The sequence below is a fragment of the Halictus rubicundus genome, chromosome 1 (assembly GCF_050948215.1).
Source record: "Halictus rubicundus isolate RS-2024b chromosome 1, iyHalRubi1_principal, whole genome shotgun sequence".
Taxonomy (NCBI): Eukaryota; Metazoa; Arthropoda; class Insecta; order Hymenoptera; family Halictidae; genus Halictus; species Halictus rubicundus.
In genome coordinates, this window is record NC_135149.1 from 29,433,431 (window position 1) to 29,442,922 (window position 9,492).

Consider the following 9,492-nt stretch of genomic DNA (forward strand, 5'->3'; position numbering starts at 1 on the left):
ATTTCTTCTGGAATATAATTGCCGAAACCTAAAATAGGATTGCAGAAAATTACTAACAAATAAATACATAAACAACCCTCCATCAGAGAATAGAGAACCCCTAGCTAGTAGAGCAGACATAAAATTAAAAATAAAATAAAATGAGACAATTTTTCTTTATTTCCTTTGGATATATTTCTTCTGGAATATAATTGCCGAAGCCTACACCAGGATTGCAGAAAATGACTAACAAATAAATATATAAACAACCCCCCATCAGAGAATAGAGAACCCCTAGCTAGTAGAGCAGGAATAAAATTAAAAATACAACAAAATGAGACAATATTTCTTTATTTCCTTTGAATATATGTCTTCTGAAATATAATTGCCGAAGCCTAAACTAGGATTGCAGAAAATTACTAACAAATAAATACACAAAAAGCCCCCCAGTACAGAATAGAGAGCCCATAGCTAGTAGACCAGGAATAAAATAGAAAATAAAATAATAAACGAACGCGTGGCATACAAAGGATGTTACTGCCGAGCCGAATCCTAACCGGGAATTGGAGAAAATTGCTTCGAAACGTCCCCAGCAGGAACCAATTTTTGCGCGGGAATTTTTTCGGCGAACCAGTTTCAATGATCGCACAGTTTTTTGGGGGATCGACCGAGCCATCCCGAAAATCGTTTGGTCGAGTGTCGAGGCGTGACGATCGGCTGCAACAGGAAGCGCAATTAATTAGCAGTGTCCCAGGGCCGGGGCGAAGACAACGGTGGATGAGCGGGCGTTTTCTCGCGTAACGAGCCGAGGCAGAGGACTAATTTCTTAAAACGTGCCCGGGGCACGTCGAGCTTCCGTTTCCTCGCCAGTGACCAGCAAAAGGCAGTGTTTTTAATAAAGCCTAGTGCCGGGCCCTGGACAAAGACAATGGCTCGTGTATGCATGAACGACGACGACGCCACGGTTAGGTGAGTACAGAAACAGGAACAAAGGGACGCGAGAGAAAGAAATGCCAGAAATATGTAAACGAGCGAGAAGATGAACGCCGTTAGCACGTCGCGCATTCGTCGTCGACGTTTGATTACGTCGAAAGTCGGTTTTCAATTTCGGAGTGCGTCGATCGTCCCCGGGTAACGGTGTCCGTCACTCGTTAGACGAGGAAACACACGGAAGTTGGATTAACTTTGCGTAAAATTACACAAAGGGCGCCGAGCTTTGAGTAAAAGGCTGGATTACGACTGTCGCCGACGAACTTTCGTTTAAATGGTACTCTGAGCGGCGCGGCCGGCCAACGCGCACGCTCTTTCCCTCGGTTAGACTTTTTTCCGGGCTGTGTCTGAAAGCTCGGTCTGTTCTTCGGCACCAGACGCGGTTTTTTTCGAGTTATTAACTTCCTCTTCGGACCGCGAGAGGCTGTTGCTTTTGAGCGGACTTCCGCGGAACACTGCATAATTCACCGGACGCGATGAACCTGCGGTGCAGAGCCGGTTTTTCGCAACTACTTTGCGCTGGCAAGTCGACATTGCGAATTGCGATCAATTACAAAAATTTGTTTCGCTTTCCATCTTCTTATTATACACCGCGTTTCACCTAACTCGAGCATCTAAAATATCTCGCTTGTTTTTCATGGTAGGAAATAATTGCAGAGAAAAGCATTAGTTCGTTCAGAGGGGCAAATATTGTGACAGGCATAAGAATTTGTTGATGGTTATATTTTTTGAGATTTCAAGGTCATCGAAGTGTTTTTCAATGGAATGATATATTTTTATTATCGATATATGATAGCCGAGGTCAAGACGAATCCGACGACCTGTGATATTATGACCTTCGCGTGACCCTGAGTTTGTTATCACCAACGATTCCACACCATACTTATCACTTCCACACTATATTTTCGAAGTCATTTCGAGTATTCAGTGCACCAATAATGCATATTGTGTGTGTTCAGTTGTCCATGGTTGATGGAGAATTGCAATTGTTATACATTAAAACCTGTACTTTGTTGACAAGTTTTCAGATTATTCCATAAGTAAAAACATAGTCTCAGATATTTCTTTCCTATAGATATAGATTTTTTATTTTCCAGTGCCTATAAAATAATAAATAGAAGAGTGGTGGGTGCAATTATCCTGAGGATGTTTATACAAAATTTATTAAAATTGTTCTTCATTAATCAAAACAAACAGGAGCGAAAATATCTCGCTTGTTTTTCATGATAGAAAAAAATTGCAGAGGAAAGCATTAGTTGGTTCAGAGGGGCAAATATTATGACAGGCATAAGAATTTGTTCAAGCTTATATTTTTTGAGATTTCAAGATGATCGAAGTTTTTTTCAATGGAATGATATATTTTTATTATCGATATATGATAGTCAAGGTCAAGACGAATCCAACGACCTGTGATATTATGACCTTCGCGTGACCTTGGGTTTGTTATCACCAACGATTCCACACCATACATTTACACTTCATGGACGCTGGTGTTCAATTTGTCTTGTGTATTTTTTGAAATCTCAAAAAATATAACCTTGAACACATTTTTTTGCCTATAATGATATTTACCCTCCTGAACCAACTAATGTTTTCCTCCGACATTTTTTTCTAGTATAAAAAACAAGCGAGATATTTTAGATGCTCTAGTTAGGTGAAACACCCTGTATGTTTATTCAATTTTTGGTTCACATTATTCCCTGAATTTAAATATTTACACTTCAATAATTCTATATACTAAAACTAGTATTCCTAGCACTTTATTATTTTAACCCTTGAACTGTAAAGGGGGATCATTCGTGTTAATCCATAATATATTCAAACAAACTATTTTCAAAATCATTATTACAATCTTTATTGAATTTGAACCTCGTGGTCGAGATACGAGACTTGGTTTACATTATTTCCTGTCTTCAAATATTTATACTTCAGTAATTCTATATACTAATGCTACTAATTCTAGCACTTTATTATTTTAAACTGTAAACTGTAAAGGGGGGTTATTCAAACAAACTATTTGGCAAAATCATTGTTACAATCTTTATTCAATTTGGACCTCGTGGTCGTGATACCAAGACTTGGTTTACATTATTCCCTGACTTTAAATATTTATACTGCAATAATTTTAGGTACTAAAATTAGCAATTCTAGCTCTTTATTATTTTAACCTTTAAACTGTAAAGTGGGGGAATTCATGTCCATCCATAATATATTCAAACAAACTATTTGTCAAAATCATTGTGACATAATTTAAGACGTTCGAAGGTACTGCAGTGAGTTCTCGATATATGTCATCAACTCGGGTCTTGCCAGCGTCAAGTATCGTACAGGAGACATACCCGAGCCGTGTTATGTTTACACTCCTCACTCACGGGGTATACCCCGCGGTAGTGGGAATAATTCCGCGACGTTTATCACCCAGGCCTTCGCGACATACATAGAGAAATCACGGTACATGAATTTCCCAAACTTTTTAAGAACTAATATTCGATAAAAAATACATCAGACACTAAAGTCTCACGTTTACAGATCATCACATTTTCGACCGGAGTCATCAACTGGCGTCTTTATGGAACATTGTCGACCGAAAATGCCAATTGTTGTCCCTCATTTTTTGAGTGTCATCAATCATTGTCTTCACTGCGTGAATAATTCACTCGTAATAATTAAACTCTCTGCTAAAATAAATATTCAGCACGAACTGAAATTTCGCGTCTTTCCGACGAGCAAATTCGGGTTATGGCAAAAGCAGTGTGAAACGTTCGGCTGTTTACAAACACGTACGGTATTCGCCCGGCGAAGGCAAATATTTTCGAGTGTTCGGAAGAATTTTTGAAGCGGCCAGGGATCTCCAAGGATCGATGCCGATTTAATTATTCAATAGCCATCGAAATCGAGGTGCAGGGACGACTGAGCGAGGCGTTATTGCATTATCTGCAATCGGCGACACTAAATTGGCACCAGGACTTACTTTCGACGGAAAAAGAGGCAGGACTGGCAACCACGATCCATAAAAGCACAGTTTCGGAACTTTTACTGCCGATCGCCACGGTCGGTACATCGTTCAAAGGTTCACAGGCTAATGTCTAGGTAAAAGTAACGTGGAAAGGCTCCCTGCATTTCGCCGCTTTCACGCGCTCCCGAGCGTCCTTGGGCCACGTTTTCTTCACCAAGGATGGCTCTTGCTTCCACCGGCAGATTACCACCAGATTAACCCCATTTTTTCCAGAGGTACACCCTCTCACTGTCAATTTTCTCATTCTCCGCCGGCGCATCTGGCGACGATTCGGGAATAAGAAAGCTTACACCTTTATTCCATCTTCTCGGACCCCTTGAGCTCGATAGCAACAAAAAAAACATGGTTGTCGGAATTGTGTCCCTATGGGGGTGGATTTGGGACACAATGGATCCAAGATGTCCCCGTATCGTGTTTCATTTTAGGAAACTGCTGGAGCCAAGAAATTAATTTTTTGCTGAAAAATGTTTCCAAGGTGTGCCAACACCTCGTGCAATTTATTCCTAGGAGGAATTATAAATATTTTATTTATGTGTTATCGTAGCGTTATACTACATTAAAAAATGTAGGAGCATGTTATAAGAACGTTTTACTAGAGTCAAACATGTAATTGAGAAAACTAAATTGTAGTGTTAAAATATCTTAAGAGACAAAGCAACCTGTGCATTAACAAAACTCAGTACAATTTTTATTCTATTTCGACCACAAGGAATTTTCTAGTTGAATGGAATTTTTTCTATTTTCTGATCCTTGTGAAACAATCTGTGAAAATTTAAATTTGCCTGAAAATCCTCAATCTAAAGAATAAAATAATATAAAAATTAAATTAAATTAGAAATCTGTTATCAAAACACGAATGACAATATTATTAACCGAGAAATTAAAATTAAAATTTGCCCAAAAATCCTCAATGTACAAAATTAAATTAAATTAAATTAAAAATCTGTTATCATAGCACGAATGAGAATATTATTAACCGAGAAATTAAAATTAAAATTTGCCCAAAAATCCTCAATCTACAAAATTAAATTAAATTAAATTAAAAATCTGTTATCATAGCACGAATGACAATATTATTAACCGAGAAATTAAAATTAAAATTTGCCCAAAAATCCTCAATCTACAAAATTAAATTAAATTAAATTAAAAATCTGTTATCATAGCACGAATGAGAATATTATTAACCGAGAAATTAAAATTAAAATTTGCCCAAAAATCCTCAATCTACAAAATTAAATTAAATTAAATTAAAAATCTGTTATCATAGCACGAATGACAATATTATTATCCGAGAAATTAAATTACAGTTTACATGAAGGCCTCAATCTTTCAGATCTGGATCTTCTAGATCGAATAATCACCAATGCATCAAAACAAATAGACCGTATCCAAACAAATTAGAAGTAGTCTGTCCTCTCTAAAACCAGTAATTAAGTCATCCCGTGCTCCCCAAAATTTCCAAACAGAATTATCAAAACGATTGACAAATTTTTCCGTCCACGTACCCCGTGTCCAAAAGAAATTACATTATCTCGTGCTGTCCCCGCGTCTTTCACAAAAACGAAAAATTCCAACAATTAAATTCTCCAGCCTGACGCCAGCAAAATCGCAACGCGATTAGGCGACGAGTAGATCCTCGAAGACGGTCGATCGTCGTCCGGCAAAAAAGATGGAGGATCGTCGGAGCGGAGGGCAGCAGCAGCAAAATGAAAATAAAAATGGGGGTTGCACGGGCCGGAGAAATCGCGCGATCCGGAAATTTAATCCGGCCTCGTTAAACCGTTTTTCTTTTTTCCAACGGTGCCGTGGGGCGGGAGAATGGGGGCGGCAAAGTGCGCGAGTGCAATTCCGTTGTAAATCTCGCAGGAAAGCCCCCGTGAACGACACGCTGACCCAGAAAGTCAAAGAGTTGGGATTCCGTCAAGATCGATTCGAATTTCGTGCACGGCCAGCGCGGACCTTTACGACCTGTCCTTTCGAGTTTCCGCCAGAAGGGCTGAATCGGCGCGTCTCTTTTGCGCGAAAATCGGTGAAATGAGCCCGAGCACACCCTAATAAATCTCTCGACTCTTCTCTCTCTCTCTCCCCCCCCACCCTCCCCCGCAACCACTCTGTCCGGTTCCTCTCTCTTTCTCCCGTGCTCCATCCGGAACACCCCCGCCGCGACACCGCACGAATGCCTGTCCAAATATTGGGCCCTAAACAGCCGATCCTCATAACTTAATAAATTCTGTCCCCCCATTAACAGAATTGCACGAGCACGCGAAGCGTTCCCGGAAGATCACACTCTTTTCGAAGATCCATGCCTTGCGTTGCGTTCTACTGATCATGTTCAAACTCGCCTCGAGAGGGTTAATTAGTTTCTTTACCCCCCGGAACGAGAGACACCGATTTCCGGGAGATCATTGTACGAGCCGGCTTGAAGGGTTGATGGTGAAAGGGTTCATTTTTTGCGGGCACTCTGGCGCAATTTTTCTGATTTTGAGCACCCACCTTGGCTCGTTGCTCGAAACAGAAATATTAGGGGTTGTTGAGGGCTTGGAAAGATTAGTAGAAAATTTATGAGATTGTTTTTTATAGGTGCATAAAATCTTCTGGTAGAATTTAGCAAGGAACTCTGTCGATATTGGGAATGAACTGAAATAATTTTGTTTTAACACTAGGTTTACGGAGCACTAAAAATGACTATTTTACATTTCCTTGTAAAAATAACATGACTACATCTATCAAAATCTGTAGCCATTTTTTAGATAATATATACCTAGAGAAATCAATTTGTTAAATAATTCCTCCATCTACGTTTGCAATCTGAATATTCGTGAATTAAAAATATTAGAATCCGCCATTTTGACGGGTCCCGTGAATCTAGTGTTGAAGAAATTATTGCAGTTGAAAAATTGAAATTCAAATGAAAAATTAATTGTTCTCTCAAAATTAATTCCAATTGAAAATATTAACTTCTTCTCTTTTGATACGATTAATCTGCCTTGAACCGCGGTGAACTTTATAAATAATAATTTTGTTCACGGTGAGAATTGTTTAAACAGTGCAAGGAGATTGTAGGGAACAATGTTTGGACGGTGTACATTATGTTGAAATGATTTTCGCGACTCGTGGTCAGCGTTTCCTGGATAAAGGGCCAGGCCAATGACGTTGCCGGGATTCAATGCTAAGGGAGGTCCTCGTTAGTCCGAGTTCCTGAAGGAGACCCCCTACCCGGGACTCGTGTCAATGCCTGTCCAAATATTGTGGAACATGACCATTCACACCGAGTTAATCCGGCGGACTTAATGAGTACGTTAATGCAGTGTTAACCGCCGGATTATCCGGATTTACGAAAACAGCGATTAGTGGCTATAAATCTTTCCGTCGATCGACTGTCAAGACTCGGAAAAGTACAATTTTCGAAACACCACGGCCGTTACTGAGAAACAGTTTCGAATCTGACAAACATCGATACTAATTAATTACTGCATACCAAATGTCGAGTCAGTCACCGAGACAGATAAACACTGAAATATAAAATGCACTTCAATTAATTCTATATACTGTTATCAGTATTAAAAAAGAACTGGATGAATTTCTCCACTTAACTTCGTCACCAGAAATAAAACACTGAAAAGCAACATGACTTACAGGTATAAGTCGCAGCTATAGGTCACTTCGAGGTGTAGGAATCCTTCAAAGGTATGAAGAAAAAGGTTAGTTTTTTTAGCGTAAGACAATATAGTAATCGCGTTACACCGAGCGAGCCAGAAAATAAATAATTCTAAAAAAGAGGAAGTAATTAAATTGTCCACAAGGTAAAGCGACTTAAAACAGAATGATCGTTCTATTATTCGTCGTCGGAGACTGACCTGGGCGGCCAGGTAAGTCTCTGGGTAAAAATCTTCTTCACAACTCGACCTTACGAAACCCGATTTACGGCCGAGGGGTCCCTGCTATTCTCTTGGCTAGGTAAACTCTGCTTGGGATGTAAATATCTGCGAACTTAGGCGTTCCTGCACCCTAAAATATTATTTCTGCATAGTTCCCGACGCTAGAAGATTGTTCAAAAACTTGGAGAAAAACTCTCGTTAAAGACAGACAGATCTCCAGCAGTTAATCCCCAAAAATAATTTTTCTGTCTCTTGAGTGTTCCAAATATCAATTCCTACTGGAATCAAAAATTATTTCATTAATCCTCTGTCAATGGTACATACATAAATAAACAATTCTTGATACCCTATCAACCTAAAAAGGCTAAAAAATTAACAAGGTTAAACTTATCAGGGTGCAGAGTCTATCCTCCTCAGACTAAACATTAAAAAACAATCACTTTGCAAAAATTAAAAAAAAGGCAGTAGTACATATTTTTCCAACACGCGAAGCATCGCAAAGAAGTATTAGGAGCCCATAAGTAATCAATTATTTGCAAAGAATTTGTTTTGCCTCTAACTCTGTACCGATCGTTGAAACATTTCTTTTACAGTTTTCTGAAAAGCAGCATGTCTTCAAAATATTCTAAAAAGTATAATTTTTTGTATAATCCTGTAATAAAATGGAGTCGTCCGTACCTTCCGAGGATCGTATTCGTCATTGCATACTTTTTCATTTTCATGCGGGATTTAATGCAACGGTGACAACAAAGAAAATTTGCAATGTTTATTTATTCTTGATGATAAATTAAGAAATAAAAACTGGAATTTACTAGAAAGTTTGTTTCAGATTTCAAAATAATTGATTACTTATGGATCCCCCTAATGTATTTGAAAATGGAATGTAGTCTCCAAAACCAACCCATAATTGTTCTGAGGTGTTCAAAAAGGGACGAGCAAGAATAAATAGACTGAATAGAGAAGGAATCGTGAAAAACAACCCCGAATGTTCTTAACACGTTTGAAAAATGAGGAAAAATTGAAGGCTAAATGATGAAAAGCAACCCCCCGGTTACCTGCAAAAACAGTATAAAAATATGACTACCTGTGGAACAGTTTCACCGATGTCCCTAAATTGCCGGTAAACTAGATTAAACTGCCTAATGGCGGCACGGGCGAATGAAATCGTAGTCATAGAAAATGTAAGGAGGCACCTTGAGTCATATTTTGCTTGACGAACCCTGGATTTCTATTAGCATGGCAAGAAAGTAATTTCGGTTTTCACTAATAGATGGCTTTATGTTTTGTTTGATTGACTTCTGTTAACGTTGCATTTGTTTTCTTTCTGACATTTCATAACTGCATCTTTTAGGTTACTTTTGAAGCAAATTACACGTAATTTTGATTAAAATTGTTAGTTCTGTGTCAGTTTGAACATGGAGTGCAAAAACGAACATTATAGGCACATATTGCTTTTTCATTTCCGTAGAGGTAAAAAAGCAGCCGAGGCTCACAAAGATACATGTGAAGTTTATGGTGTGGATTGCTTAACAGAACGCACGTGCCAGAATTGGTTTAAAAAATTCGGTTCTGGAAATTTCTCACTTGAAGACGACCAACGTTCTGGTCGACCATCTGAAGTTGATGATG